At 39.6% G+C, this 6000-nt stretch overlaps 1 long non-coding RNA gene across 1 annotated transcript in view; it reads right to left on the bottom strand.

The window, feature by feature from the left end:
* Positions 1–568: 568 nt before the first annotated feature.
* The window catches only part of LOC123369443, a 121905-nt gene continuing 116473 nt past the window's right edge, over positions 569–6000 (bottom strand). The window contains exon 3 of the long non-coding RNA XR_006579048.1: positions 569–1560. This is a non-coding gene — a long non-coding RNA (uncharacterized LOC123369443). The remainder of the gene's footprint in view (positions 1561–6000) is intronic.

Genomic DNA, 6000 nt, shown 5'->3' with positions numbered 1-6000 from the left:
TGTAAATTTTTTTTGCTGGGAATTTTATTGCTCATCTCTAATGATAACAAGTAATAACTGATTATAAAGTGTGATTACATACTGTGTTTTATTAAGTATCCCTCCAGATATGGTACATTCTTGTAAATAAAGTTTGATTCATTAGGATACTGGTGGCTTTGCATGATGAACTAAATAAGTTAACTGTGTACAAGTAATATTTATTAGACTTTTATTTTGCAGAACAATGGTTTGCAGAGATTTGAATTGGTGAGGGTTCAGAGAAGAGCCACGAGAATGATTAAAGGATTAGAAAACATGTTGTATATTGATAGACTCAAGGAGCTCAATCTATTTAGTTTAACAAAGAGAAGATTAAGGGGTGACTTGATTACAATCTATAAGTATATACACAGAGAATAAATATTTAATAATGGGCTCTTCAGTCTAGCAGAGACAGGTATAACATGATCCAATGGCTGGAAGTTGAAGCTACACAAATTCAGACTGGAACTAGGTGTACCTTTTTAACCATGAGAGTAATTAACCACTGGAACAATTTACCAAGGGTCATAGTGAGTCTCCATCACTGACAATTTAAAAATATATGCTGTAGGAATGATTTTGGGGGAAGTTCTGTGGCCTGTGTTGTACAGGAGGTCAGACTAGATAATCACAGTGGTCCCTTCTGGCCTTGGAATCTATGAAAAAATATGTTTTCTACCCAACCAAACTCTCCACTGTTACATCAGTTCAACCCTATGGACTTCAATGGGGTTGCACCGGTATAATTGAGGGTAGAAGTTCGCCCAGTGTCTAACGTGCACTGTCACGTGCTGTACACTGTAATTCCAGTAGTGAAAACCAAAAGCTGGAAAGGAAGTGCTGTCTAGTGGTTACAGTAAGAGAACTTGTGTGATGACTTTTGTGTCCTTGCTATGTAGGCTCTTGAGCAATTCAATTAATTTCTCAGTGTCTCAGTTTGGCTATCTGTAAAATTGGTATAAATAGTAATACCACACCTAGTAGTTGAGGTATAATTCATTCATAGTTGTAAAATTCTTTGAGCTTGTTGAATGGAAGGTGCTTTGTAAGTTATTAATTAAGATAATTAACTTGGAGGAACTAGCACTTGATTGGGTACACGAATCTGAGACTAGAGAAAAATCCAAAGGTAAAATGTCTGGTTCCCATCGCACTGCTCCATTTGTCTGCACAGTCACTGCACTACTGGTATCCATTTCATGCCTATGCAATGGGCCAAAATAGGGCTTAAATGGAATTAAGTGATACACACGTAGGTCTTGTGCTGTCCCTGGTGTCACCTCAGGGGGTTGTGAAGTGTTTTGAGATACCGTGTGGGGGAACACTTGGCATTGCAGCTTCTGGTGGTAGAGGAAGAGTGGGAGCAAGCCTGCCCTGCAAGGGATAGGGGAAAGCATTAAAACATACACAGAACTGATACATTACGCATTAAAAACAGAGAGCTGCTGAAGTCACATGCTGCTCTCAATGAAACAAGATCCTTGTAGTTCCCTTTGAGGCACACTTCATGTGTTCTTTGGACCACTGGAAACCACCCTTTTGAGCAGAAGGATATTACATTAGCAAAAGAGACGAGGTATGCAGAAAGCACCAGAGCTATTAGATTTTATCTCAATGGCATTTTCACAACTCAATCTGGTGACATGCAAATGCCTCCCACTTCAGAAAGGTCTGAATCATATTTGTGATCAATCCACAGACTAAAAAAAATGAAAAGATTGTCACTGAATACAATCTGAAACAAATAAATCTGAGGATATCCAAAAATAGCTAGAAGCTGCAAGAGACACTCAATTAATCTGATACATTATTCATTGTGAATTATTCGTTCAGCTGTAATAACTGCTAGTGCCCAGGGTTAATGCTTTCCATGCTTCTGTATACATGGGTAGCCAAAAGACATTAGCTGGTAATGAGTGTATGCCATGTCCACAATTGTCTTAATCTGACATTTGTAGATGATATTTGTGAGTCCATGAAAATGAAGGTTTAATAGCACTGGCTCTGAGCCAGGTGTAGCATGGGCAGTGGCTGTGCAAACTTCCCCTCATGCACTGCTCTGCCAGTGCATTTCAGTTCTGATCAGCTACTCCAAATCCTTCCTAGTCCACCATTAGGCCCCACTCAGCTCTGCCAATGAATCTCCATCCTCATTTGCAACAGTCCTGCTAGTTCAGCCTTGGGGAGTCCAAATGTTGCCAGATTTTATTGGTTTTGCTATGTTAAGAACCATCTATTAAGGGCTAAGCTGAGGTGATAATATCAGACCCCAAAAAGGCAAACGGTTTCATGGGTTTTATAAGACTGGGAAAAGCCAGCTATAAAATGCTGCAAGGTTAAAAAAAAAAAGTTCCTAAATTTGCATGTTTCCTCCTCATGTTCCTGAAACCAGAAGCGACCTGTAGAATGCTGGAGGAATCCTTCTGCTCTGCTGTGTATGCTTTTTTTTAACTCGTAACATGAAACATTGTTTTTTTTCAATTTCAGGAAGTCTCTTGATGCCCTTTAGTTGATTTTGTTTTGCTTGTTATCGGGACAACTAATATTTTTTCCTGTTAGGGGGAAAAAAAAAGATTTTCCCAAGCAGATTAAAGATGTTTTTTAAGTATATGAATGGTGACATGGTTCACTTTCGTTGCTTTGTTTATTTTTAATAATGGAAAACACCTTAATTTATCGTAGCAAGACGTCCATCCTGGGGCAAACCTTGAATTGAATTTTCTCTTGTTGTTTTTGCCTTGCTTGTGGTTTCTTATCTAATAGAATTCTGTGGGTTTGTGAAAAAAAATTGTGTGGGCTAAATTTCCGCTGCACAATGTATTGGTGGCTGCAGAATAGGGGTAACAATAACTTTTGTGAAAAATCTCTAATTTAAATTGTGATAATGGCACAATGGGTCAGTTAAAAAATACAAATAAGCTTCTACAAGAGAGTCAAGTGCATCCAGCCCTGATGTTAAATCTCATTCAAATGTCTGGGTTCAGATCTTTATTTATTTAGAAATGGGTTCAAGCCATGAAATTCAGATCTGCAGAGGGGTAGCTGTGGTCTAGTGCCTTGAGCACATTACTGGGAGATAACACACCTGTGCCCTGATTTGCCACTGCCTTGCACTTTGTGGGTATCATTTACTTCTTTCCAAAGTGAGTGCAAATCTCTGTACATTCTGAATGGTAGTGTTCTAGTCCACCCTCACATAGGTAATACAAGGCGCAAGGCAATGGAGAACCAGGGCTCTGGTTTTAGTCCTGTCTCTGCTATGTAACTTGCTGTGTGATCTTGGGCAAGCCACAAGTTTGTTAACCTCTCTGTGTCTTAGTCACCCAGTTTGTAAAATGAGGATAATTCTTACCTTCCTTTGTAAAGTGCTTTGAGATCTAGGGATGAATGTATAATGTACCAAGTAGCAGGGTACTGCATTGCAAAGGGGGTGCCCACCCCTGGTTATGGTTCACCCACACCCACCCAGTTCAGCAGAACTGCTTGCACGAGCTTTGCTTCATGGGGGTTTCCATGGAGGGGCTTACTTCTTAAAGCACTGAGTATTATTATTTGGATCCAGATCTGAACTTCCCCGAAGATGGGCATTGTTGGAATTTGGTTCTCCAGTTCAGCCCATTGGGGGTGGGAGGAGTGAGAGACTCAAGATTTGAAGTGTGAAGCTAAATCTGAATTCCTCTCTCCCCCATCTCTGCTCAATGTCCATTCTTATTTATGGGGCTGTTTGAATCAGGTAGTGCTGTTTTTCTATTTGTTTGAGCAATGCATTAATTCTGTTCTGAGAGCCTGTGGCTGTATATATGGCTCCACTAAAAACACAGCCATAAAGAGATTTAATGAGAGCATCCTCTGTGCTGAATTGTGTACATTGTTTGTTCTTAAAATTGCATGGTCATGGATTAGCTACTGAGCTGGAGCTAGGAAATGTGTTTTCATGGAGGAATTCTCCTGGCAGGTCTAGATAGAAGAAATAGAGCAGCTCCTGGTTAAGTCAAATAAACAGGTTGTGTGATTTGGTCAATCCTTCAGATTGCTCCTGAAGACGAAGGCGAGTATCTGGTAAAGTCGTATCTTTAATAACGAGCACCTCAGACACTATTTACTGGCCAAATTCTGTGTTGCAGTGGAATGAGCGTCAGTGGAAGTTGTGTTCAGTTTGGTCCTCATCCAGCGAAGTACTTTAAGTTGATGGGAAAAGGCATGAAAGGGAGACAGGCTGAACTAGTCCAAGCAGAACTGCTGAAACTCACAGCCTGCGGTAGATCAGGCCTGGTAAACGTGGCAATATGGGTCTGGAAATTAATGATCCAAAATTGATGTCTGGGGCATTAGGCCTAGTGGGTTGGCAAAATAATGAGAGGGTGGGCATTTTAAGTTCTTTACTGCCTGGGGGCCTTAGGGACCATAGAAGTTACCTATCTAACCTGTAGAAGACCAGCCATCCCCATATCTAGGTGGCATTAATATCTAGTGCTACGGTGATGACAGCCATTGAACTGCCTGGAACTAACTACATTAGAGAAATATACAGGCACTGAAGTTTGTTTAGCAGTAACATACACTGATGTGACATACACTGACACATTAGTGGAAATGCAACATTAAACCAAAACATCATACAAAAAATAGAAAGTGCATACTCAGTAGAAAGAAACACATTAAAGAGCATCTCAAGAAGGAAGCAGGTTTCTTTACAATTTCTCTACTTGCCCAAATGAGATGAGCTGGGAGCCAATATAACCAAACCTTTTATAGAGGTTAAAGTCTATTATCAAAGAGCAAGCAAGCTGTAGTGTGGATAGCACCGTTGCACTAATGAGATTTCCACACTGCTGATTATGGTGGAGAACATAGCAGGTGGACTTAGGCGGGAATGGTTTAGTGTTTGTTTAATCTGCTCCTTTCCCTCCCCCGCCCCTTCCTTGATATCCACAGCACAACCTTCTCTACCTGCAATTCAAGGTATTTCTCCACTACATCCTGTTACCATGGATAAGTTAATGGGATACAAAAGATAAGCACTAGGATTATGAAAATGATCATATCAGAATCATTGCTTGTATTCAAATGCATCAATATTCATCTCATTATTAGTATTATTGTTTATCTACCTACCTATTTTATAAAACAGTAACTGGCAAGAGTGAATAGCAGTGGATGTAGAATATTTGTATTGGATATGATTATTTATTATTATTTTTAGCAGCTTGGTATTACATAGAAGAGACTAAATCCTGCCCCATGGCATTTACAACATAAGGTCGTGATACAAAATCCACTACAGTCAATGGAAAAAAACCAAAAACCCTGGACTTTAGATCAGGCCCCAAGTAAACAGAGAAGTTCAGGCACAAATTGCACTGGATGACCAGAAGATGAAGTTAACACAGGGTGATAGAGTATTATTTTGTTTGTTTTAAATACAAATATAACAGAGCTTCTTGGTTATTAAAGATTCTTGGATTCTTGGAAGTGTGTTTGAAGGAAATATTTAGAAGGGAGATGGATGGAAAGGGGGAAGTTTCAAGATCCAGGGCACCATGGGATGGAAAAATTACCAAAGTTGGATCTGAACCTTGATTTACTTGTTCAGAAAAAATGGCCATTGGCACTATTAGGAATATTGCATGAGTCAAGAGCATAGGAAGAGGTCCGTCACCATTTAATATCACTATAGCCAAGGCACTGCTTCTTTTTTAAGACAATATTTGGCATCCATTAGAAGAAGTTGCTACTGTACATGTTCCAATTAATTTGATACTGTCTCATTTGTACCTCCATTTATTTTGATCAAAACCTTTGAAACTGGAGGAAGGATGATCTTGTGGTTAAGGTGAGATTCAGGGTATGTCTACACTGCAATTCGAGGTGTGATTGCAGCTTGTGTAGACATATCCACACTAGCTTTATTCTAGCTAGCATAGCTAAAAATAGCATAGCTAAAAATAACAGACTGGATCAGCCTCAGAGGATAGC

Source organism: Mauremys mutica, chromosome 4 (genome assembly GCF_020497125.1).
Source record: "Mauremys mutica isolate MM-2020 ecotype Southern chromosome 4, ASM2049712v1, whole genome shotgun sequence".
NCBI classification, from domain to species: domain Eukaryota; kingdom Metazoa; phylum Chordata; order Testudines; family Geoemydidae; genus Mauremys; species Mauremys mutica.
This window is presented reverse-complemented; position numbering and strand designations above follow the sequence as displayed.